This window comes from Bradysia coprophila, chromosome X, assembly GCF_014529535.1.
Source record: "Bradysia coprophila strain Holo2 chromosome X, BU_Bcop_v1, whole genome shotgun sequence".
NCBI classification, from domain to species: Eukaryota; Metazoa; Arthropoda; class Insecta; order Diptera; family Sciaridae; genus Bradysia; species Bradysia coprophila.
Genome location: NC_050737.1, coordinates 6,030,569 through 6,058,561, shown reverse-complemented (window position 1 = coordinate 6,058,561; position 27,993 = coordinate 6,030,569). Strand labels below are relative to the sequence as shown.

The following is a 27,993-nucleotide window of genomic DNA, read 5'->3' as shown; positions in this document are numbered from 1 at the left end:
TCATGCTTATTACCTTCCGCAGAAATTGAGGGAAATGAAAACAATTTTTTGTTCAGATCAAATGCTTATTGTTTGAGACTTTGATTGCAAACATTTTCACCTTAATTCATAAACAAAATTAACTGTGGAAAATGGAAAGTAAAATAACTTGGGGCTGGATTTCTTATATTGAATGTCATCTGTACAATTGAAATGTATTTCTAGTTGAACCTTCTGTCTCGGTACGTAAATAGACCTCAGGCTGAATCAATCAAATATTTGTTGGCTTCTACCCGGGATTTTGATAAATGAAACTAGCAAATTCAATTTAAATTTATGTATTTTTAGAAAAATTTACTTTGATTTTCTCCCCATTTCCCGCTACGTTATCACAGAAATAGTCAACAGAAATAATGTTGTGTTTTGTGTTTATTATTGAATCGGAATGGGGAGAAGCTTTCATTAAGCCTTTGAATTCATATTTGCACACAAACAACAAATAGACAGTGCAACTCTGTTTCTGCGTCTTTCAATACGTGTAAATCCACTTGAGTCTATCATAGTATAATGGAAAATTTAAACGATCTTTAGAATCTGAATTCCTCAAAGATATTTAGAAGGAAATTGGTTTAAAACCGATTCGCACATATGTATGCTGGGAAAATGTGAATGCTGCTCTTGAATGAATTAATTCTGAAAGAATTGCTCAAGCAAAGGGAATTGCAAATGGTGAAAAGTGAATTCGTTACAACTGAAGGAATACATTTTGCATTATACTCTATAAAAAGGTAAAAGAAAGACCGGAACGAAACAAGATATTTCTACGAATGTTTTCGTGTGTGGGCTGAAGGAGTGACAGTACTTTGACATTATAGAGATGAGCGGATGAGCTGAATTCAAAACGAAATACAAACAAGATCTGAACCCGTTTGTTTTGTTTCAAGACATGTTAAAATTTCGCAGAATTTTAGCTTTGGAAAAAGAAAACGGGCTCAACAAGGTAGAGAATTCTGCATCTGTATAACAAGTATGAACCGCTGTATTTCGTTCAATATTCAGGTTCTGGTTCATTGAGGACAGTCTAAAATATCGACACTATTACTGTGTGCTGTGTACGTCTAAATTAGATTTAATCGAAGTGGAAGTACTCGTTCGGCAAAGATAATAGATATCTCCGAATGAAATCGAATTGTTCAATTATGTATAATGTGCTTGACGTTTCCTTAAGAAATATAAATTCCGTTACGCTTTCATAGAAGCACATAAATATCCATACATACAATACACAACACACACGCACCCATTTAATAAATATGAAAAAGATGCTTTTACAAATTCCATTTTGCCACTCAACGAATCCTACCCAATTTAAAAGGACACGTAGTGAGACACTTTATCTTTTCGTTATAATGACAAAACGTGATCAAAATCAATAAAACAGAATAGTCACCGCATTCGCTGAAAAATAAGTCTACAAATTGATAGAGAATAAAAACAAAAGGATGCTTAAAGCAGGTAATAACCTAGAACATATTTTTCATTAAGGCGGACCAAAAACGTCACATTCTCTCACCAAGTAGAGAGTCAAAACAACAACTTTTTCTCTCACCATCTGTTTCACTTTTCGTTCCCAGTGACATCACTTTTCGTTCACACTAACGTCACATTTTTTGGTATTGAGCCTCAAAAATCAAACTTTCAACCTTGATAGCTGGAAAACTTTGTCTTAGTCCAGAATTGAATTTCCTACATTCCGTCAGCTTTTTAGAGGTGGGATTCATTAACAAAATCGAAATCACACATTGGAAGATAGGCCACAAGTTGACATGGGGGACGTCTAAAAATCTTCAATAAAACTGACGTGACTTGTGGATGTCACTCCTTCTTCTCCCCCTGTCACTCCTAAATGGAAAAATCGACTCAAAGGCATTAGAGCCGTCACATTTTCTCAACCCGTTCCCCTTAATGGTGTGCCGCCATTTGTGCACGAACCTATAGAAACCCGATTTTCCTAATTTTATTTGAGGACCAGACCTTTTCAACCCCATTTTAAAATTGTCTTGACTGAATGTCAATTTTAATGTTAACAAAATTTTGAGGAAAATTTGCTGACATTTCTTGTTCCATAAATAAAATAGACGACCAATATAACTCTCACTGGCTTCTCTACATCCCGGTACGTATACAAAATGTCAATCAATATCGTCAAATGGTAAACATTAAAATACGATAACACATTTGTGTTTAAGTTACTAACCCAATAGCACACATAAAAATCCATTCAGTCACATCCGAAAAGGTAAATCCCTTTATAGACACGGCTTATTGAGGTGTTATTGATAGCTTAACAACATTGAGTAAACAACTTTGCCGATCTTGTACCATTGTATACCTTTCGAAAATGTTCGACAAAAATCTGTGGTAGTTTTTCCGCAATGGAACCCAATCTACATAATAGCATGGAAGGAAACATATTTGAACGCACTTTCATTTCGAGGGATTCTTTTGAGATTTTGAAATTCGTCCAGGACATTTTTCAGTAGAATTTTAAATTCTCGCAAAATGTACCAAGTACAAAAATGTTCTCTTTGTTATATAAAGGTCAGACAAGTCTAAAATAATCGTGCTTCGTTAATTTGGGGTCTAAAATATGGCAAGCACTCATCATAGATCTCACCGAAAAGCTGAGACCATCCGCTTTATTAATAAACAATAATTTTTATTTAAAAAAAATTGTGAGTGAGGTCACAGAGAAATTTTTTGTCCCTGGAGTACTCGATATCAGTTTTCCAAGGAACCCGTACACTCCCGTGTCCCCGCCACCTTACATAAATTATATCCGGACTACGGAATCCTATTTTTCGACGTTGGAGCGCTCACCACCAGCCAGACATGAAAGATAAAAAATATCTGAGACTGGTTTCGGTGCCTAGGCACCAAGGCACCAAGGCTTAACTAGAGGCATATATGAAAAAGTCCCGGAAAAATAGCGCCGATATCTGTCAGTCGAAATTCAAAAGAATCCCTCTTCATGAGTGCTTTGTATTTTATAGAGCATTCGGAAAGGGTGCGATATGATGCCAAAGATGGTCTATAATCTAATGTGCTCTACCACAACGTATGGATTTGTTAGTTCGTGAAAAATGCGGTTAAATATTTGCCCATCCACACGTCATATTATACTTACATAACAAACGGGCTACGGCAAAAAAAAACAGATTCTAAAGCCTTGTATGTAGTGCGCTATAGTCAGCGTTGGGTGAAAAGGTCAAGATGAAAATTAAAATCAACAAGGTCGTTCAATATACTTACATAACCATGTGCACATATATCGGTGTTGGGTGTTGAACATGTGCCAAGAAGGATTTGAATATGTTTGAGTTTAGCCTTTAAAATGTCCTACATATAACTAGAGGCAAGCAAGAGATGTGTAGTACACTCATGTAAATGCACTCAAATTAAAATCAAAATCTCCTTAACGGTATCATGGTGAAAGCCACAAAGTACGGTACACACACAGTGTCTGTGTTACAATTACAATATGATCGTGACGATAATAATATTAAGGCTGACAACACAATATTCGTTTAATGTTCATTTGCTAAAAATTTCGATGGTGGTACAGGACCTTTGTGCATAATAAAAGAACCATAAAATGGGCATTCGTCAAGAGTATTTTGTTTCCAAATATATGAGATTTTGTATGAAAAGCAATGAAGGGTAAATTTTATATATAAATTTGCTTTTGAAAAGAGCTTTCTGAAAACTATGTCGGATCATTTGTTAGACAAACACTTTACTGGAATTATGCCAGGTTATTCAGAACGATATATAAATGGATAGTCGTTATATGGGTGGATAGCATCCAGCTATATATCTCTCCTTCATCCACCTATACAATGTAATCACATAAGGATGAAAGCATATAAATATAGTGTTTGCGATAACATTTCCGTGTATACCAACTTGTCTTCGTCTATATAGATGTAATGGTAAAAGTTTTAAGTAAAATTTGTTTGTTTAAAAACGGTTTTAAGCTCGCACGTTTTACTAAGCTTCGGTAATTTTTTCTACTTCTAAAAATGTTCTTTAAGATATTTTTTTTCGTCCGTGATGCAGAGATTTTTTTTAAAGATAGAAAAGCGAACCGTGAAAGTTTGTAATGGAACTTATCAGTCAGATTTTATGGAGGTTTGACGGCAAAGGAAGTGTACACAACCGACGCACTCCAATAACAGGCACAAGAACCGATTTTTTTAACGGTCATTTGGCCTCTTATTTTGTATGGAACATCCGTAACGCAGTGGCCTATACCAACATACAAAAATTGAATTTATGTGAGAATTTTAGACTACTGCGTCGTGGAGGTCTCTTCTTAATTCTCGTGCCTGTTCTTGGAGTGCGTTGGCAGAACAAAACAATTTATTATCGTGTTAAATTAATTTCAGTAGTTTCGTCTCAACGCAAACGTCAATTTTTGTTGACAAGAACGACGCTATACGTACAAAAGTGAGAATTTCGTATTACATATTTCGTAGCCGGCAAAATCGGAAAATATTTACAATTATAAAGTATAAGCAAATTAAAAACATAGCTAACGCCGACCCGTACGAAACACCTATTCGTATCAAAAGCCTTTAATGTGAAACTCTTCATTTCTCTTACTTCATTTTCTTCTCTGCTGAAAAACTATTCTTCCTTTTAAATCACTTACATTATCCACTCTTTGCCTTGTTATCATATACAATTAAATTACCGGAGGCAATATAGACAGCCCCGTACGAAGTCAAATTTCATAAATTCCTATTTAAACAGCTATATACCGCTATATTTACCTATATTTCACTGTAAATAAACATTTCACAGAGGAATATGCTATTATATAGCTCTATATGCCTGTATATAGCTCAATATAGCTGTATATAGGTATATATAGATGTCCATATATAGAATCCCTGAAACCCCTCACATTTAACACATTATTTCCATGTTAACAGAAACTCTCTAAGCATCATTTTTCCCGCTTTATATCACTTTTAATAAAATCCAATATGGCCGCCGGCAGCCATTTTGTTAGGAGACCGGAAATAGTACCCACGCTTTACATTCGTTAATACCTTTCAAACAAAAAAAAATTCATGAAATTCGGTCAAAATTTACTCGAGATATTGTCAAAATACACAACGTTCACTGTACTTCCGAGTAGCCAGATAAGAGCTCACTCCAAGAGACCTAGCTCACGCTCCGGAGAACATAATTTCATAAAAAAAAATTCCCTGATTGGTACGGTCAATACCTATCTAATAAAGCTAAAACAGACGAAATATGTTCAAATGTGGCCGACCTACAAGCAAAAACTGCTTGCCGCCCTGTGCCTGTTCCACACCAAGGGGTCTAACTCACGAGTCGGTCATCCGATTTCCACAAACTTTTTTTTTGTCGATCGGTATTGTAAATACCTTTTATTTGACGTATCACTTACAAGTTTAACGTTTAAATGTCCGGAGATATCTTCGAAAAACCGTAAAGCACTTATTGGGCCACAGCTCGGGAGGGGTCGATCCAAAATCACTCATCTTCGAACTTAGCCTGTCTTTTGACATTACCAAACGGGAAAAAAATTCAAAAATTTTCAAAATCGGATGCGTTTTACTCAAGTTATCGTGCAGACAGACAGACGGACAGACAGACGGACATTTTTTTTTTCGCGGATTTGGCATCTCTAGACAACCACAATAGGTTTCCCCTTACTCAGGGAGTCCAATTCGACGTGTTACAAACGTATGCGTAAACCTATAAGACCCCAGTACTTCGTACGGGTCTAATGATCGACTCTGAGTGTATCCAGATTTGAAAACCAGTATGGTCTTACATATCGCCCATTTGAACTGTTTCGACTTCGAAGTATAAACGTGCGCGCTCAAGCTCAATACACCGAAAAAACATTGTGAATGTTATACAAATCGATCGAAAGCTTGTTATTTAGTTCAATACTCGTTTTCAAATCACGATACGCTAAAAATCTTGATAATCGATCATTTTAATTAATAAATAATAATAAATAATTAATTCATAAAACACTGAAAACACTGGCAGCTGTCGATTGTCATATATGATCACTTTGAAGTGCGTTGATATAGATGTTTCTTTAGAATTATAAACCCTAATCCCAATTTTACAAATTTTTGACTCTAACTTTCAATTTTGCCTCACGCCGATTCATTTAAGTGAAAGAAAATGATTCGTTGGTTTTATACTCAAGTTTTCTGAAGAGTGCAATAATCTACCGTGTCGTTTATAAAAACCATACGGCGCACACCTCTAATCACTAAGTGTGGACGGTACTAACTCACTCCAATAACAGGCACAAGAACAATTTTTTTTAATGGTCATTTGGCCCCTTATTTTGTATGGAACGTCCGTAACGCAGTGGCCTATACCAACAAAAATCTCGTTCTCGTGCCTGTTCTTGGAGTGCGTTGACGGATCGCGAATCACAATATTGCGTAAATACGAAATTTAAATTTTTATTTTTATTATTTTAGTAAAATCCAATAGATCATTTTCATTATACGGTACTTGTCAACGTAACCCCACTTAATTTTTCGTCAAGTAGTCCTTAACCTCAATCATGAAAATGATCTATACTGCGACGAACTCACTCCAAGAATAGGCAAAAGAACCGAATTCAAATAATGGGGCTCCACGACGCAGTAGTCCCAAATTCTCAAATTCAGTTTTTTATGTTGGTCTAAGCCACTGCGTTACCAACGGTCTTGGAGTGCGTTACTACGACACAAATGACCTAGAGTTATTTCCTTTACCCCATTTTAATGCTTTCGTTGTCACCAACTCACGTTCGAACTCATACCAAAACGTACCAAAAATATATGAGAATTTGATTTCATCGACATTGTTTAAAAAGATTGTGGGAAGTTCAATGTTCAAATCACACATATAAAAACATATCAGATTTTCGGTTCTTCGGTTTGCGCGTAAGAAACCCTACGCCTACTACTTAACGATTAAAAAAAAAGCGAAACAATTTGAAATATTCACAAATTTAAGTGAATGGAAATCATGAAAATGTAATGCTCACCATATACAGAAAATCAACGTCAACTTCCGAGAACGATAAATGTTTGCATTTGATGTGAACATTTTTCGAGCAAAATGATACAAAGTGGAATCTGATGAACGCGTCAATAGAATGTCTGTATCATTTACAATTGGTTGATTTTCAAAGATGCGTATTTACAATGGGAATGGCATCCAATAAAAATATAGCGCTGATTCTAATTGTGTTGCTTGAAAAAACACTTTGTAATTCGAGTACCAGCGATAAAAATCACGGGGATCATTTTGGCAAATTATTCCTGCAGACTACCACAATAGGGATATTGCGATTTTGCTTTAAAAGCGTTAAAATCATCAGTAACTTTTCTATACAAAGCAGAATGGAGAGTCTACTATAATCTTCAAGTTCAACGTTAACTTATAATTTTTAGCTGCTCGGAAGACACTTTAAATCAAATTTAGTTTCTCGGAAAACATTCTACCTCAAAATTACAATGGAAAAATGTAAACGGACGAAATCTCTACCCCAAAACTTTTCGCGAGATTCCTTTTTTCACTAAAAGACGTAAGAATTTCAGGCTCTATGGGCGCTCGATTCCAGTAAAAACATAAAAATACAACCCAATGAGAATATTGAAATAGGGGCGAAAGAACACTTAAATTGGGCTAGAGAGCGACTTATAAGTCAATCGCAATCTTTCTATTCCATTTTACGGCGCCATTTTGAGTGCATTCGCCATTTTATGTTAATTTCGAAAAATTCATTGCATTCTCATATATGAGGTATTGTAATTATAGCATGTTTTTGCCACGTGTAATTGAAATGGTACATAATCTCACTAATTAATTTACAAGTTCCGTCGAGAGGCTTGAAAAAAACGAGACAATGAAAAGTCTATTTATTTGCCGAGTGAAATAAATTTAATGCAAATTCTGACAAATTTAATTTCGTAAAACCGCAACAACAATAACCATACTACAACATCAATTACTACTACAAATATACGACGACAACAACAACGCAAGTACAAACAGAAACTTTGAAAAAGCATAAAATGAGCTTGCACATCATTAACATTCAAGCACATTATATTTAAAATAGTCCACCCACGTCCGACAAATATGTACATGAGAAGAGAAAGAGAGAGAGAGAGAATAGAGAAACCGTTATATACATACGTATGTAGCCATAGAGGAAATTCGTACTCTACAAACACATATTGAATTCACCGAACTGAACTTTTAGAATGCTAAAAGATTGTTAATTTTAGACATCAAAACAAAAAAATTATTTTAACAATTACGTTTTGAAAATGTCTTATCAAGAAATTTTTTAATTAAAATGTAAGTTTTCTTTGCTAATATCTAAAAAAAAACCTTAGCAAAAAAACAAATATTTCGTATCGATATCAATGCGAATTATTTTACAAAGCTTTTCAACTGCTATTAACAGACACTGTCTATTATAAGAAAAACCAACTTGCCCAAATTTAAAAAAATTCTGCAATTTGAAACCATAAAAATCGTCATACCAATGCAATGATTACACTTCGAATATTCAATTGCAAAATTTGCTGGGAAAATACTTTTCGCCAGATGTGGGGTAAAATTGAGAGATGCTTCATGGTGCTTATAAAGGCTAGTACACAGATGTTCGACAAAGGAAAATCTAGCAGAAAATCATTTTGCTCGCAGCGTTACACCTGATTGCATTCAATTTCATTCATGTGAGGCCTCTCGCGTAAATAACCTATTTACTGTTTGGACCCTGAAAATTGACTAGTTTGATAGCAGACGCTACAAACTTCCAACTTGTCAAAATAAAAATTCCCAAACACGGACGTATTCTACTATTCCAGGGTTCTATGAAGATTTCCATTTTTCAGACATTTCTTTCACGAACTGTGTACTAATCTTAACTTTGGAAACAAAATCGAAGCAAAAACATTGAAAGAACACGAGAAAGAAATAAATGAAAAATTATGTGGGGAATGAGTACAAACAAATACAACGATAAACGATATAATATCCCCACTGTTCCATATATTTATCACAAACGCATACTTGAACATAATATTTTCTATGTACACAAAGTTATATCTCACAGCACACAGAGCCGCGATATAGAAAAAAAACACCTAATAATACCAAATGTTTTATCAGACGCTCTCTGACGTCATTGTGCCACCTAGCAAATTCATGCTGACGTCATACCAAGTATCACCACATACAAATGCATCGGAACATTCGGTATCTCGACTCCAACAACAACCGTTTCTATGTTTTACAATGATGAAAATTTCGGTGCTGCGCGTTGCCTCTCTCTTCTCTGTGTATACGGTTTTGATATTATATGAAAACATTTTCACTAAACACAATCGCTATATGCTGAAAAAGTCGACCGACAGCAGCTAAACCACCAACAAGACAATTCAATACTGTACCGTCAACCGTCAACCGAACATAGCGCACGCCACCATATAAAAAAATATTTAAAAAAAAATTTAATAAAAATTTAAATATAAAAAAAATCATTGAAATTAAATGAAATTCGTGTAAAATCTCTCTCTCAAAAAGTAAAAATCAATTTATTAATTAAAGTGTGTAATTCAGCTGTCCCCCTAAAAAGTAAAAAAAAAATATTTTTAATTTTTCTTGTCTTGTACCATTCGAGTAGAAAATTTTGTTTAAGGTGAACCATAACGTTATTATATCGCTTCGTTTAACAAATAAACAACAACAACAAAAAGTTATTTGTTTTCGTTTTTATATGTAAAGAAAATTTAGATTTTTCCTATATTCTGTTGAATGACATTTCTGTTAAATAAAAGAAAATATCGAGTAAAAATTGTCACACGACACATATAAAGTAAATAAATATAACCCAGTGTGACTGTCATAATGTGAGTATGGTCACTGGTTACCGAATGAATTGAATGAGAATAATTGGCAAAACAATTTTCAAAAATAAAAACACACTGATCCTAATCACTCCACCACCTTCAACAGTTTTAAAAAGAAATATTTTGCCAAAATAAAAACCAAGAAAAGAGGAAAAAACCAACAAGGAAAACCAATTTTCTATCGGAAAAGTATAGTAAACGAATTGAAACAATTTGTGATATAAAAACAAAACATAAATAAATTCATTTTTCGAATTTTCGATTGTTGAAACTACAACCACAAGTTTAAGAAACTGGAAACATTTTTCGAATATTGAACCAAAAAATAAAAGTGTATGAGTGTGTGTGGTGTTTTTTGTATTTTTCTACTTTTATAACAGTTCTATAAGTTTGGAAGTGACCTATACGATTTATACTTTAGCAATAAAATTTATCTAACAAAAACAAAAGAATACAAAAAAGTACGTTTGACTGTAGCACAACAAAACCCGAGTTTGAATCGTTTTAAATTTTGTGACCTAATTACTCATATATAAGACACGATCGATCGGTTGTTTTCCTTTTTCCAATTAGATTTTATTTCGTTACCCCCCTTATTAAATACATATACAGATGAGGAAATTTTCCGTGCATTTGTAATTAGTTTTTCTTTTAAATTAAATTATTTTTGTGTGACATTTAGAGACAAAAACATTTAAAAATAAGAAAAACAATTTGAAAAAAATAATCGTCAAAACAGAAACATTTTAATGTCAAATCTCTGCCACAAAAATCAGTTACGTGCAAAATATATACACTAAATACGAGAGAGTTTTGTTTACCTAAACATTGGGACAACAAGAAATACCAAAAAGGAAACAAAAAATAATTTCGAGAAAGAAAAATTCACAATTTTTTTTGTTTTGAAGACATCCACAATTTATCAATCGACAACATCAACATTTGTATACGAAAACAACAAAAATTGTTAACAGGCAACGGGGTAAGTTTTATATTTTAAATTTTTTTCTTTTCATTTTTCTTCCTCCCGATGCATACTTCTCATAAAATTCAGTATATTTATTCAAAATTCTGCAACAAAATATATATATTATCATGAATGCATATTGTTGCTTGCTGCATTATTCACGGTACAATTCGTTCGCTTTTTGTGTACAACAGTAAAGTGCTGTTTTATGAGGGATTGTTTTTAAACAGCGTATCACAAAAGTTTTTACATCTTTGGATCCTTATATTGTTGAAGAGATGCATTTTGTACGTTACAATGTTTTCCATCAAAAGTTTCCGCTTACATTTTGGATGTGGAATATCCTATGCATAATGAGGTGGTTAAATTTTGATGGTGTCTTTAAAAGGTATTTTAAAAGTATTATGGACACTTATAAGTACATCCAAATAACGGTAACTACCTAAGCTTCATATGTATATGCTGAGCTTATTTATGAGCCTATAATAAAGTTTCTAATAATTTCAATTTGAAATTTTGCAAATTTTATGATCTGTCCAATTTAATCTGTTGCATATCGGAACATAATTTTTAACGAACCCGAGCTTCCACCTGACGTTACTGGAAGATCTGAAGGTCACAAAATGTGACGTCATACTGCTTGAGAAGAGTTAGCACACTTCCAGTATGACGTCATATCTATTGTGCTTTTTATGTTTATTGAATTATCACGACTCAAAACATCAATTTAATTTAATTCAAGTTGAGTAGTATCAAGGATACGCCGATACGATTGGTGGTGTGGATGTAGGCCATAGCTGTTTTTTTATGCAAAGGGATGCGAGAGAGAGTTGGAACGTATTTAATAAGATCTGACGTAAATAAAATTGAACTTATCATAGTTTGTTTTAACCGACAATTATAATACAAAAATCGCGAACTTCAATAATGAATTTTTACAAGCTGTTCTGGACATGCGTGTCACGATTTTCAGTAGTAATTTGCTTCACTCGAAGGTCGACAAAGATTTTTTGACAAATTGTTGAACAGCAAAATAATTTCACTACATTTTATCGAACAAAGTCAAACACCTCTTCACCTGACGTCGTTCCGAAAAATTTCCATTCTTCAAAATTAATTTTGTGTTAAGTTCACGTCCTCGGTGGTTAATGACATCCGTCGATAACGTGTGTTTTATCATCAATGGAAAATGCCACTAGTTGATTTTGTAAAAGCGTTCTGTTTTCTAAACCAAAAGTCAACATACCCGTGACCTATATACAACAAAACGCCACATTGTTTAACATTTTGAATATGTGTGAAAATTTCAAGAAATTAACAGCTGCAGTTCATTTAAAAAAAAACCTTGTTTGAACATAAAACTTTTGTTATGAGATCAGTGTCGTTCCGTCTGTTATATATCAACCCATACGGGATATACGGGTACATTACTTCAGCATGGAAAATGTTGTGTCGGAGATGAAACAGTTGATTTTAGGCAATTGCCTAGCGTCAATAAATTTGAACGGAAATTTAAACAGGGGCGTATGAAAAAATCAAAAATGTACTAAATAATCGACAACAATAAAATATGTTCTAAATTGTGACCTGAATATAGCTATTTTGCTAACGTGTGCTTAAGGCCCGTCATTGGGAAATGACAGGACAGTTTCCCGAAAATGTATGGAAAATTTTATCACCGAAAATTCACCGAAAAAATTCAAAGAAACTCACCTCTTATGCTTTCCATTGTATTCGGGCATAGTCTCTTTAGGTCGCCAAGGCATATTTGAACACTGAACACTTTTTACTCGTTGCAAAAACAAAAAGTTTTTTTTTGTTTTGTCGCGACAAAAACACAGAAAATGTTTCGACACAACTGTGACACTCCGCTATTATAAGTACAAGAATGAATGTTTGCTGTGTTCACTTCGGCGGTAAAATATTTTCATTCAAAAAAGTGTCGGACATATTATAAAAATCATAAAACAGTTGACAAAGGGTAGCGTATACATTTAATAATGCTCATCGACCATTTTTTAAAGCGTTAAGAGAGCTCAGCGGACATTCTTTCAACGATGGGAGAGCATCTATTAAAAATTTATCCTCTCGTAAGACTGCGCTGAGCGTAAATAAATGTTCGTTCCTCTTTAGTAAGCTAAGAAGACTTCGCGAAGTCTAATTATGCCACCTCTTTGAATAAAAATATCGGCTGAGGTCGAATAATTCTCCGCTGAGCTTTAACAAACCTCCGCTGAGCTCTAATAATTCTCCGCTAAGCTTCAGGAAGTGTCCGTTAGGCCTAAGCAAGTTGCAAGAAGGCTTAATGGAGCGAATTGGATACTCAGCGGAGATCTGCCAAAGCTAGGTGGAGTCTTATTAAATCACAGCAACAATTATTAGGTATCCGCTGATGCTTATTGAGTGTTCGCTTAGCTTCATTGCCTTACTACAACGTGCTAAGGTCTGACGGACTCTTACTGAAGCATAGCGGAGAATTATTAGAGCTCATTAGAGGTTTGTCAAAGCTCAGCGGAGAATTATTCGACCTCAGCCGATATTTTTATTCAAAGAGTTGGCATAATTAGACTCAGCGAAGTCTTGTTAGCTTACTTAAGAAGTGGGAGAGGTTACAATTTTAATAAATGTCTACCATCGTTGAAGTGTCGGACACTTTTTTGAATGAAAATATTTTACCGCCGAAGTGAACACAGCAAACATTCATTCTAGTACTTATAATAGCGGAGTGTCACAGTTGTGTCGAAATATTTTCTGTGTTTTTGTAGCGACAAAACAAAAAAAAACTTTTTGTTTTTGCATCGAGTAAAAAGTGTTTAGTGTTCAAATATGCCTTGACGACCTAAAGAGACTATGCCCGAATACAATGGAAAGCATAAGAGGTGAGTTTCTTTGAATTTTTTCGGTGAATTTTTGTGATAAAATTTTCCATACATTTTCGGGAAACTGTCCTGTCATTTCCTAATGACGGGCCTTAAATGGAAATTTTGCGCCATAGATGTGAAAATTGTCAACCCGAGGCGAAGCCGAGGTTGACAGCACATCGTATGCGCAAAATTTCCATTTAAGCACACGTTAGCAACGAGATTTTATAGTAGTGGGATCTTCATTTTTCCAAACGTCACTTAAGTATATATGAAAATCCATTTACGCACAAATGTACATAAATTAATGAATAACTTCAATTCTCTTCGGAGTTTTTTTTTCGTTAAATTGTACAACTAAGGAAAAAGTTTATAAGCCATTTGACCGAGAGTTACAGTAGCACCATTTGCTGTTCTTATGAACCCTAAGTTGTGTTACGATGCTTCTTATAATAACTATCGGTTCAGTGATTTTACATGAAATACCACCAACCTGGTAATCCTGGTAACGTAACTCTCGTTTTTCTGAAAACATTGAATTTAAACCCAAAAACTCATTTAAAAAGTGTTAATTATTAATTACGATGCCAAAGGATAAAACTTAAAGTATAAAATTGATACTTGCTCCGTTTCATAAATATCAAGCAATAACGCTTTGAAATTGAAAGTACTTCGATTCCCCCAACTCTCGGTCACCTTGCATTGCATGAATGTCCTACTTTTATAATGCCGTTCTTATCAATGTATACTTTCCGTTGAATGTAAATTATTTTTATGGTAACTTTTCTATTTGAAGAAAAAAAAGTTCATTCAAATTTATTATACCAGAACCAGTTCATTACATTAGCTATTTATGTAGAAGCTTCTAATTCAATTGGAAAACATTCATTTGTTCGATTAGAAAATATTTTTTGTCGTCTTGCCAGTTTTTCGCATCTTCTGGCCGCAAGACTACAAAATACCGTACTGTCTCGCTGGGAAATTTTTTATTTTGATGTGTCCTCATTTTTTAAATGCTGCTATTCACAGAGTGTCCAGCCCGTGCTTCCCACGCCTCATCAAAAAAATGTCCAAGCGAGACTGTAATCCACCGTTATTACACATCCTGCAAAACTAACAGAAGTCATAGTGGAACCGATCATTTACAAAACAGAAAAGTACCTCAAAGAACCATCCACTTAAATTGCTCATCCGTTATGATGGTTTATCTGGTTATGGGTCCCAGAATAATACTTTCTTTGATAAAATGCGCTGTCGAAGGCCATTAGTTCAATTTCAATGGAAACATTTACCCTAATTAGATTAAATTATAAGCGTCCCATATTGTAAGCAAATCGATTCTGTTAGCCGTTCGGTTGTAATGGGTTTTGGTGGTGCTATATTGGCGATTATTACATAAATCTAAAATTTTGAATGGCAAATATTGTTCCATGTTTTTGTTAAGTATTTGGAGAGGACAAATGGGTTCGTCAATTTTATATAAAGTTGTGTTGGCGTCAGGACATATTTGAAGGAATATAAACTTCTTAAGCATACAATTACAATCCAAATAATTCCTTAGATGCCTAAAACGTGTCATTAATTGAATGTACATGCTTTGAATTTAATACCATAAAATAGGCATTGATTCAAGTGTTCCACAAGATGGTAACACTGCATTCAAACGTACATTACTGTAACAAATGCACAGGGAACGAATACACAATTTCCTCCTACACACACGGGGACTGTCATACACATTCTACAAATTTAAACTTCACCTCTTCGGTGTCTCCCGTCTCATGTAACATTGTTCCTTTTCCGGAACAAAACAAGAACATGTTAACGCAGGTAATGTTACTAGACAATTCAAATTACCAAAGTTTTCATGTAAACGCAGAATTAATCTGAATTGTTTACACGTGCTGTGTACGACGAGCATCCAGCCCATGTGTACAGCATTTTATTCACGTTTATTGTTGTTGTCGGTTTTTTTTGCTAGCCCAAAAAAACAAAATTAATTCATCATCAGAAGTGTACATAAAAGAAATGGCTAGGCTTTCGAAAATTAAATTATATACGTGGGTGCGGGACGTTCATCAGTTACAAAAACACCCGAATCATAATACTCTATTTAGATAATATGAACGAGTAAAAATATAATATTCATTCAACGATATATAGAACAAGAAAATATATACCCCTGGCCATTACGCCCCCTCTCCATCTCACTCCGTCTATCTATCTATCTCATTCACTCTGTATGTATTCCGCACATATCAAGCCCACACCGAGGCCCACACTTTAACATAAAAACCATAAATTTGTTTTTGCTGTTTCTCTGATGACGTCGGTATAAATGTTATTTACATTTCTAACTGGACACAATTTATTTCAATTAGACAGCGATACATTTATCGGTATCGTCACAACAACAAATTCACGGTAAATAATTATATATTTCCAAAAAAAAAGTGTTAATCAAAAGAACAAAAGAAATTAACATGAGACTGCGCCAAAAAATAATATAAATAAATGCCCGCAACACAATCCCATAATTAAACAGTAATTATCGCGCCGAAAGAGAACACCAGAAACATCATCGGAAACATTTTATCAACAACGCGCAAAGATCATTGAAAAGCTCTACGTGCGGTCGAGCGACAGAATAATTAAATGTAATAATTCTCCAAAAATTATGCGAGCTCCAAATTTACCAATTTAAGTGAACTTTATGATCGTGTATTTCGGCTGATTTTGATTTTATAAGGGAATTCACGAAGATGAAATATACAGAAATGTACTCAGTATATTTGTTATAGAGTTAGAGGCAGTGAAATGTCAGCATAAATTTGGCTGCGCTGTTTTACCATTACCATGCACGTATACGTGTAGCAGCTTCAACCGTGTAAACAGTTTTGATTACATATGGATCAGCTGAAAAACAGCTTAAGAAAATTTACTCATGAGAGAGAAAATGCTGCATTTTTCTCCCTAGAAATGTCGTTCGACCAATCGTCAACAAAACGCAATTTTCTCATGGCTAGTTGAGGGGAGAAAATAAAGTAGATCACACCGCACAAATGAAATAGTTATTTGTTCAACGAGTGAAGTTGTAAATTACATTTTGAGGGTGTTGTTCTGAGTCACCAGAGAAAAAGCAATTCCAACTTTTTTTTTCCCGAGGTAAACAAATAACTATTTTGTTGTGAAAAACAACAAAGGCTTCCAATGACTATTTTCTGGCCACCGCTGCTTAAAAACTTTTTCCAAAATCATATCGCACGGTATTTAACCAATTGAAAAACTAATTACTTTGCTGACAGCTGACAGTTGCCAATCGAAAACGAGATATTGTGAGTATATTTCTGTACATTTCAGCTTCGTGAATTCCCTTATATATTCCAACCGTTTTTGAAGATTTTACGATTTTTTTTCTTCTTCCACATGACGTATGCAATGATGTGTAAATGGACATATACAAGAAAATTACTATACAAATTTAGCACACACACGGAATTTCGGTTACTCATCTACTCATTTTCGTATTATTAAATGAAAAACAGTTTAAGTTATTCAATGAACGTCATTACAACTATTTACTTTCCTTCCAAATAATCTTAAAATAGAAAAATGTAAAAATAAAATTGTTTCTTCTTAGTATGACCATTTGGCGAAGTTTATTAATAAAATCCGTCTGAGTGTGTGAATATTCCGAAAAACAGCATGTTTTTGGCGAAAGATCGTAAACAATTGAAAATACATCATCCATGCCCATTTTCGGTTACTAGCGCCAAAATACTAATTATGGAATAATTACACACAAAAGCTTAATCGTCACATTGTAATAGTAATATCAATTAAAAATTAACAAAACAAAATTTATTTCATTGAGAGATAATGAAAAAAATGTACAAAGGCCCGAGTCACAAGCTGTTATTATGAAGATAACAGGCGCTTCTTATCGAAATTCGTAAAAAAAACCTACAAACTTTTAAGTGCAGCCCATTCGTTCTTTTTTTTATAATAAATATTTGCATTGTTGTGCGACGACACGGCAATTTACAGGTTTTTAATCTAATTCATGTGACAAATTATATTTTAATTTGGACTAACGCATGTTGAGTACACTGTACAGGATGGTCCAAAAAAAAAACGTTTACGCTACGAGACATCGTTATCTGTGTAACCGATTGAGGTTGTCGATAACAAACAATAAAATTCTTTTAAAAAATAAAACATTTCGGATATCGTGAAATGAAAAGTGGAAAAATTGTGAAGTATGCTAATACTCTGGCGCCCACATTCTATTCTTATGTCACTCCCACTAGCCACACTTTCACATTTTTTGTTTGATAAACAAATGTTCCACACATAATGTGTCTCTTCGACTGTAAAATATCAGGATCTAAAATAAAGCACCAAAATCGATTAAACATGGGACCTGTGTTGGTAGAAGCTAACTGTCGGCTCTACAAACGAATTGTTTGCTGTAGATAAGAAAGTTCGGTCTGGGGGATATACCAAAAAAATGGAAGCATTTCTATCCTCTAAAATCGAATCAACTAATTACTAATCGTGGCCTGTGCTATTTTTCACTGAAATGGATACGATACCTCCATACGAAACTACTTGAAAGGAAAAACAATTTCGATTCAACATCAATCAAAAGTGACGGGATAAATTTCTCGTTTAATCCATCGTTTAATCCGAAAAAAAACGCTGGTGTAAAATAATTCTTACAAACTCAAAATAAATCTGTAAGATGTGTGACGGACGGAACCTAAAAAACTGAAGCAAGTACTTCCTAAATGTTGATGTGTACTCATACCCTCAGAATGTTTCACAGTACAGTGTGGACCACAAAAAATATCAAAACAAGACTGAATAGATTTGTCCGGCGTGTTGACAACAGAATCTGTGTCATAGCAATAGACCTACTACTGCTGTATACTTGTACACTGTATGTCTGGCAATCAATTTATCTGTTGCTGCAGGACACACAAGCGTACTTTTTGTCTTAAAAAAACCTTTTTGCCGACAAGTTTTTCCCGCAGCTCGTCATTTGTAAACAAATCCACACTTAGACGGGATCAGAAACACCCAAAAGACATTGCCTGAATATGTGACTACAAGGGAACAGAAAGTTTTTTTTTAGTTCGTCGTTTCTTTACACACAAAGTCAATCTAAACCCCGTTGAAACAAACATACACTTTGATCTCGATGGTATTAAAGAAAATCCAAAAGTTTGATAAACGTGGATAAACGAGATTGAATTTACGTGTACTGAATTTTCGTTGAATAGATTCGATGAGTCGTGACTTATTCTCATATTAAATGAATATAAAAGGTTATGACCTAAAAATTGCTGCTCGAATTGTGAACGAAAAGAATAAAAATAACGCAAAAAAAAGTCGGTAGAGATAGAAGAAAGCAATTTCGACTAGTTGAGGGAAATGGTATATGATGTTAAAATAATTGATTATAAACGACACTATTCTGTGTAATTTTTAACTCCCATCAGTTCCATTAATGCCATTACATCTAATCTATAAAGCTTTAATATACTCAATCTAATAGTAACTTTCAACCTCGTTCCTCGTTTTCATGATTATACATCCCTGTGCAAACATTTCCAATTAAATTAGAGTCATTGAACATAAGCGTACATCCAATTTTTATGAAATCTTTACCCTTCTACGACTTATACATCATTCGGTCAGGTTTTCATCCTCGTTCTGAATACATTTGTCTTTTAACCAGTAAAATGGATAGATACATCATCATCGCACACAATGGTGCATAATATACATTTCATTTGGATGCACGATTCTTTGCACATCTTGCACGGAATAAGTATGTTACCCCCATCGTACCACACACAGCCACACAAAATTCATTATTAAAAATAGAAAATTATAAACACAGTTGGGAAGAAGGGGTATGAGGGGTGGGTTGAAGCGTGTCAGATGATGCTGAACGAGTGGAATGGTTTCAACAAGCAGTCAAAGTGTACTCGAGGGTAACAAAAATGTACTTGTTAAAGTATAATCTTTCGAGGATATGTGTGGTGCGTCCTTGAGAGTTTGCGTTGTTTCAGATACGAAAAGCTTTATTATTTTATAGAAATTCGCGTGGGTGGGGAACGAAGTGGATGTACCCGCAGATATGTGCATGAACAACATGAACCATATGTGTATAAATGTGAAGATGCTTAATATAGTTACAGTAGGTATGTGAGGGGGTTTGAGGGTTTATAGTAATGTAGTTATGTAAGTTTTTGAGTTATTTATACAATGCTGTGTGATGTGTGTTGAACAACATTCCAATATATATACACGTTCGCACAACTGAAATGTTGCTGTGCAATAATATCGGAAAACTAATCAAAAACCGACCTAGTAAAGATTCGTTGTCTTTTTATGCTTGAAATGAACTCAATGATGTAGAGGCTGGACACAAGAATGGCAGCAAACAGAATGCGCTTAAATGACACGTTAAAAGCAAAACTTGTAATCTTCTTACAGTTAAAAAAGAACTCGAAGTGACTATAGTGGCAATACTTGCATGTTACTATCGTTACCAGCTGTTCTTTGAACGAACTTTTACTTCGAGGAAAAGGTTTTTTTGAGACGTGAACCGTTCTTTCAATATAATAATTTCTACATTCATAGGTGGTACCACATTACTACAGTACAGGACTTTACGGTTAAAATAACATTCCATACTTTTATCGCTCTCTCGCTTACGTGTATGTGTTATTAATTTACCGTGAACTAGGTATAAATATCTGACCTTCACATTTCCTAATCCATAAATTTCATTTACCAACTATATTTAACTACGGTTTCCATAGCTTTCCCGTTTATTTTCAACAATGAAACTACGTTCCACTATTTCCAATTGATTGATTCCGATATTCGATACCAAATGAAGCTATCAAATTTTAATAATTCAAACGAATTGAATTGTAAAGCACTAATTCGATGGGTAAACAACGTATGTAAACACCGGAACGAAATTCTATAGACTAAGCACTGCAGAGCGTCAGTAAAATTTTGCCGAGATTTTGAGATACCATTTCGACGTATACAATCAAAGTGTTTCAAAATTTCTGAAGTACGGGCTGACGGGTGTTGATTATTTAACGTTCTCCTCCTAGTTGCCGACCAGTTACGAACTGAAACTAATGACAAATTCGTTAATTGCACTTTCGGGATGACGTGCAAAAATGTGCAGAACTTTTTAATTAGTAATGGATTTTTTGTTACTATGTAATCCCTGGATGTATCTTGACATTTTATGATAATGATTGTTCAGAGTTCAGAAAAGAAATTAATCTGTGTGTCTGCTGCCATTTCACACAGAGTTAGGTACATTCATTAAAACGATATTGTAATTAGAGCCAACAGATTTGTCTCAGAAACTTCTTTTGTTTGGTTGGATGCAGTTTGATGTCCACATGACAGTAGTAGAGCAACGAATCTGGGCTGCGAGACATGGCAAAATGATATGTCGCAGGATTCTTGTATCAAATATAAACATTCATGTTTCAAGTCGTGCCTTGATATACCAACCAGGGCTATATATATTGAGAATTCAATTAAATTTCTCTAGATAATTCTCCAAATTTAGCTAATTTTTTAGTGAAACATTTCTCAATGGACCATTAACCAACGAACATTTCACATTCGAGTCCTTAAGACTTGTTCCACCAATTGGAACATTCTCGAGACCTGATGCATCATCACTACGATTTCGAGTTATTGCGTCAAGTGCACGTTGGTCTCCGTAAATTCAATAAGTTGGGGTTAAATATATTTGATTCCGTTACTTTTTAACTAGATGGCAAAGCTTTCTACATGATATGTGAGATGCCTTTCTTATCAGAAATAAAATTTTACTGCTGGCCATTAATCACTTTAAGTCATCTGTGTGTATCAATTATTGTTTCAATTTAGTTTGAAATGCGTCTTCACAATGGCCAGTCTATATATGAAACGCGCGCACTGCTAACTGGCCATTCACCCATGCCGATTTTGTTTATGAAAATCGTAAACAGATTTTTTTTCATTCGATTTTCTGTTGAAATAAAGAAAAATGAGCCAAATGCTGAAATTAGTTTAATTTGTAACTGAGAAAAAAAAGTTTACAACTCATAAATGACCATGAAAATGATATGCTGATGTGTGTGCTTCGGATACAAAAATGTAACTCAAGAATTATGGAAGGTTTCAGTTCGTTCTTTATGTAGACAAATATGCACTGAAAATTAGCGTGATTTTCATATGATCTGTTCATCATGTTTATTATACCATCTCACTTTTATTTCACGCTCTGTTAAACTCATATCTGGATATATTTATTTAATATAAATAAATGAAATGCCTGCAAAATACTCAGCATGAATTACATTCGTCTAAATGTATATTTTGTTCTAATTATATATGCAATGCAACATTTTCAATAAAACTTCTAAATAGAACTTGTGATGGATTATATTAATACTTCCCAGCATATATTACACCACAGCTATACGTTGTTTAATATGTGTATACACTTAAAGCCTAACCAACAAAGTTTTTTTTTAGCAATTTATTTATTTTTGTATTCAGTCACCGAATGTTTGCGCAAAATATTATATACACCAGATAATGTATAATATCGACCTTCTAAGCGAATTATGTAGAACATCTATTTCCCAAAAATTCCATGTTTGTTAAAATAAAATATTTTTTTTTATCGCATCGTCAAAATCGATAAATTATCAAACAAAATATTTTTGTTGTTGTCGTTTTTTGAGGCCCACATCGCAGTTCAAAATAATAAACTGCAAACTCGGTTAGACATTACATTCAACCATCAGAAGGTTTTTTTTTAAATTATGCGTGCCTATCATTCATATTTTGTGTTCCTATTAATAGTTCGAATTCGACAATGGAAAGTTATCACATGAGTGTATTTACATCGAATTCTGCACAAAAAGAAACTGTTCAAACGAGATTTCCTTTCAGTTTTTCAAGGTGTGTCGTTCCCGTCGTTCATATTCGTCAAGAATAACTAGAATTTTTCTCATCAAAAATGCGTTCATTTTCCCATTGCATAGTTTTATGATTAAGGGACTATTTGTTCTGGGATGACCATTGTTTATGGATATCTTCCCTTTACAAATATTGTAGGGCACTCGACCGTTATTTTCATAAAATTGGCACCATTTGAACGAAACTATTGGTTAACGCTCAACGGCTCAACCGAAAACTAATAACGTTCGTTTATTACTATCCGTTAGAATAACACTCCTTGGCTAAATTTTAGATTGAATGTTAGATACAAAGAGCGGCTGTGGAAATTGACACATAGAAATCCTTAGATATTTTCACTCTGATTCATGCGACTTCGTGAAAGTTTGGTCACGTTGCCACCAGAGTGGTGAACCGGGAAAAAACGATATTATTGTACACTAAGCGAAATTTCCTACGTGGTATGCGTATATCATTCGTGCCCCCTGTTAAAAAGTGTGGTAAGGTAGTAAAACAGCCGGCTCGAATATAATACGTGCGAGAAGTATTTCTCTTCCACAAAGATTTAAAAATATGAATTTTATTGAATTCATCTACGGTAGACACCATATTTACAGCTTATAGTAGTTATTATGTATTTTAGCAGCTATTGGTAACAAATATCTCAAATTAAAAATTGACTTCTTTGGGAATTGAACCGGGGACCTCTGGATCATGAGCCAACGATCTTTCTAATGTTGCAGTACAGTAGTGTTGGTTGACATTTCTTATTGTTGAAGCGTACTTTAAAGGCCATATACGTGTGTGGCGTATAAGTTACGCATAGAACGTTATAAAGTATCGGACATAAATAATTATATGTCGTTTTTTAACATAATTGAATTTAAGTCGACTTGATGTATCTTGCTATGGATTATGGATTGTTATGGATTATCAAAATGCTTATAATCAATTTCAGATAATTCCAACTTAAACAACTTTCTGATATGATTACGAAATAAAACAACTCCACAAAAAAATTAAATTATTTTGTCGAGATTTCTCTAATTTACTAAAAAACAATTTTGTAGTTGATCTTCTTCGTGTTAAGAAATATTAATAAATATGATCCAAATTCAATGTTTAAGACCAACATCCACTATATACGTTAAACATATGTGATGTGCGTTTAATTTCCATCCCACCCGTAAGTTATTCACATTCCACGTACATAACTACAATACGTAGCACATGAATGTTCAAATCTGACAATCGAAATACGTAACTACGTTGTCAACGTGTCCCACATATAGAAAACATTGTCCATGTATCATATATGTCAATGATGTATATCATACCGTTTCGATGAATTTTACACATACGCGGAGTATTGTCTGAAGTTTCTTTTTCTGGGTGTACACAAATTTAAACTTTGTTCTTTGTTTATTGTGAATTCGCTACCTGACCTGGTTCCTACATTCATTTTTTTTTTGAACTGAAGAATGATAGGTGGTGGATAGGTGAACAATTCTGTAACAAACGACATAAGAAATTAGTTCTACAGAAGTAAAAGATTTGACGGCTTTGTCATAAGATTGGTTAGCCGGTTTTAAAAAATCAATCAATAAAGAAAATAGGTAATTCAGACGGTTTTCTAAAATCAACCACGTTATATTCCCAGAATTTTCTACAATTCCATTGAGTGTCAGCAAAATTTTTATTTATTTATTTTGAATTCTGCTGAATTTTTTCAACGTAGATCACTGTGAAATGAGTCGCCCTGGTAAGGAAGGAAATTATCAGATAATAAAATATACTTTGCATGATAACTTTACCTTGCACTTTACCGTCTCACCCTTGTTGCGAGTCTTTTTATTCACGTGCCTCAACCTCAACGATACTCCTACCGCTCAATTAAACCGACAAATGAACATTAATTTTTAATCTGGTCTTAATTCAATTATTAATCAATTTAATGAGGTTCAAATTAAAATCTTTCATGGATGAAATAGTCACTTGCATACTGAGATTCCACCGTGCAATGTACGGTTAATTCAATGAAAATGGATATTGTAACATAACTGCAGTCTCCGTTTCATTTTTACACTCAAATTATACAAAACTCTAATAACTACAGTCAGCGGAAAATGGTAAAATTAATGACCTACTGATATCTGTACAACATGCTTCACCTAACACTTTTTTACCTGTTATCTAAACACACCGTAAAGGTTAACCCACGATTTAGCTTTAACACCTTCATGAAGTAAAGGATGGCGCTGTTGCTATTTCACTAACTCACGTTATTTTTTTGTATGCAAATTTTCGCATAACTTTGTCTACTTCATCATAGAAATGTTTGATAAGCGAAGCGAAAGTTGATTGAAAAGAAATTCTAGAATTAAACGACGTTGCATGTTAAATTCCTTTTCGATACATATAGTGTGTACGTACATATCACTGTATATAAGTCGATTAATAAATTCCACTTTAGTGTCACGTTTTTTCAGTAAACCTTAAAATGTGCACCTCATTTTATTGAACGACCCACCAGATTATTTGTCCACAGAGAGAATATATTATAATGTGGCTATGTCGGTGTTGGTGTTTTTCGTAGAAATAATAAGAATTAAACTCTCAATCATGATGTAACTTAGCTCGGGTGATAGAAATTCATTATAATTACAGCGAAATGGCTCTGAACTCTGAACGACTAAATGGTAATCAAGTTTAACGTTACGAAGGATGCTCGAAGTCATTTCAAAACGCATTGAAGTGCTCTACGATTATACATGTGTATTGTTATAAATATATATAGCCAAATTGCATGATCCCCGATAAACGTGTCCAAAATTAATCCAAATTGTAGAGAAATATTCCATTGATAAATAAACGAATTACAGAACAGAAATTTCCTGTGAACAAACATTTAGCAACAAAATTCTATTTTAACCGGAAGAGGAAACTGCTAAACGGTGGGTCTTAATATACTCCAACAATATCAAACAAAACGTCTGTCGGAATTAAATTGTAACGACACTATTGTTTCTCCTATATTATAATGCACTACAACTGGCATAGAAATTTCCAAATGTAAACATTATACATATATGTACGTTTCGAACACGTTCGGTAAATATACGGTCGAGATTAATTTTCCAGTGTTCTAGTTGCTCTAGCGTGACATATGTATCTCACATGCATTCACATGATACATGTACATAGGAGTTTCCAGTCTAGAATCCCTTTTCGCATTCGAGTTTCATCAAATATATCGAGAATTGTGGATTTGTTAGTTGATTAGCAGACACTGTTTTATCATGCCATGCCAAACAATAATTATGATGGAAATTCGTGAATGATTTCATAATTTGACCAAAACACTTCACATAATACAATATCAGCATGGTACCGTACGTACATACATAAAATACTTATATATATACACCACGTGATGTTATACGTAGTATGTAATACGTAACTGAATGACGATCATTTTTGAGTTGCAGTGGGAGATGTTGTTGAATATAGGCATTGGAAGGAATAGGTTGCTGTTCCAGCAGAATAGATCCGCATGTTTCGTTCTTCGGTCACGTTCCAATCGTCAATTAACGTAGGTGGTTTTCTATAGTTTACCCTTTCTTTGAAAACCCAATATCTTTTATCAAATGAGCATGGTGCCAGTCCTGCAACTGTACTCTTTTAGATATGTTTAAGGTTGGGACGATCAGGTGATTGATCTTGAAACACAGATCTAATCACCATTTGTTCCTTACCAGTCATCATTTAAATCATGGCAACCTTTCTATCGATACGGGGAACCAAGGCAGTTCGCCAAGGCAAACATTATATTAGAAGTGTATGAAATTTTCAAGCGGACACTCGCTTAATTTTGTAAACAAGGTGAATGTGGTTGCTAGAGAGTTGCTTTGTAGGAACCTATCTAGAGGGGCATACTCACACCATGATTGTTTTTCATCGTTTAGTTTTCTAATTGTAAACATAACTGGAAAACGTGTTATTTGAAAATAAATTCTACACCCCAGCACTGTGTATATGTGTTAATGTGAAGTAAATTGTACATATAAGCTTATTACTGAGTTAAGTGAGTTATTATTATTGAAATGTAAATATTTCGTATTTTGTTCTAATTCCACATCCAACGTAGGTAACATCATCACTCCGTACATGAGAGTATTGATAGACGAAACCTGTATGTTTGCTTGGACGTTCGTTTCATGCATATTCAACGATAAAACGTGTTAATTTGTAAATAACATTTTGTTGACTATTAATTAATTAGAAGGTGTTCAATAATTTAACTCGGATCTCTTTTAATGAAAAGGTCTGTGTCTGTAATATAAATTGTATACATACGAATAAACGCAGAGAGCAAGAGAGAGAGCGAGAGAGTGAGAGTGAGTGCGTGTGCAATGTTTTTGCGAATATATTTATATTTGAATTGGCGATGACGCCAAATACGTTTGAGTTGATGAAAAACAGGAATAGAATAAACAACGCTTCGGATTTTTTTTTGTAGTAGAGAGGAAAAAAACATCGAAAAAATACCTCATTTCCGTTGGTTTTTTTTTTAAATAAAATTCATTCATTGATTTGTACACGTACATGATACCGATACAGGTTGAATAACGTTTTCTAGTGTGTAATGTTTTCATTCGATGATTTTTTTTTGTGTTGAGTGGGTTGTCTATTTTGCAACGATAATTTAAATTTTAACGAATTTAATTTAAATGCACCGCATATTTCTACACATTGGACTTTTATATTTTCACTATATTATTCAATGAATAATCCTCATCAACTTCATAAATTTAGAGTGGACTCGGATCGAACTGTGTTAGATTCATTTTCTTTATGTGAAACATGAAAGGCCTCTCGAAATAAAAATAGTTTCAACAACAGCACAGTGGATAACTTTTCGTTAAAATTATGTATGCAGCAAATAGTTTTCGCTGATGTACTTTGACCACGGCCAGTAACTGTTCCATTCTTCTTTAGGCAGTAGTTAAGCCATATTTCAATGGAACCAAATAATTAAAGCTCAAATAGGGTCGAATTTAGGTCAATGATAAATGCGCTTCAGGACTCACATTATCATATTTTGGCCATAGCTGCCCAGGACTGATGCAATCTTATCATGTCGCAGGCTGACCTGAATTGTGACCGGATCAGAGTTTTGGCCAGCATAAAATTTAAAATTGCCAAA

The 27,993-nt window shown here is 34.0% G+C and overlaps 1 protein-coding gene across 1 annotated transcript in view; it reads left to right on the top strand.

The window, feature by feature from the left end:
• The first annotated feature begins 9,793 nt into the window (after positions 1–9,793).
• Positions 9,794–27,993, top strand: part of LOC119085591 (protein Tob1-like) — a 76,393-nt gene continuing 58,193 nt past the window's right edge. Inside the window, exons 1-2 of the mRNA XM_037196010.1 lie at positions 9,794–9,805; positions 10,801–10,941. The gene's annotated coding sequence lies outside the window, so the exon portion shown is untranslated. The remainder of the gene's footprint in view (positions 9,806–10,800; positions 10,942–27,993) is intronic.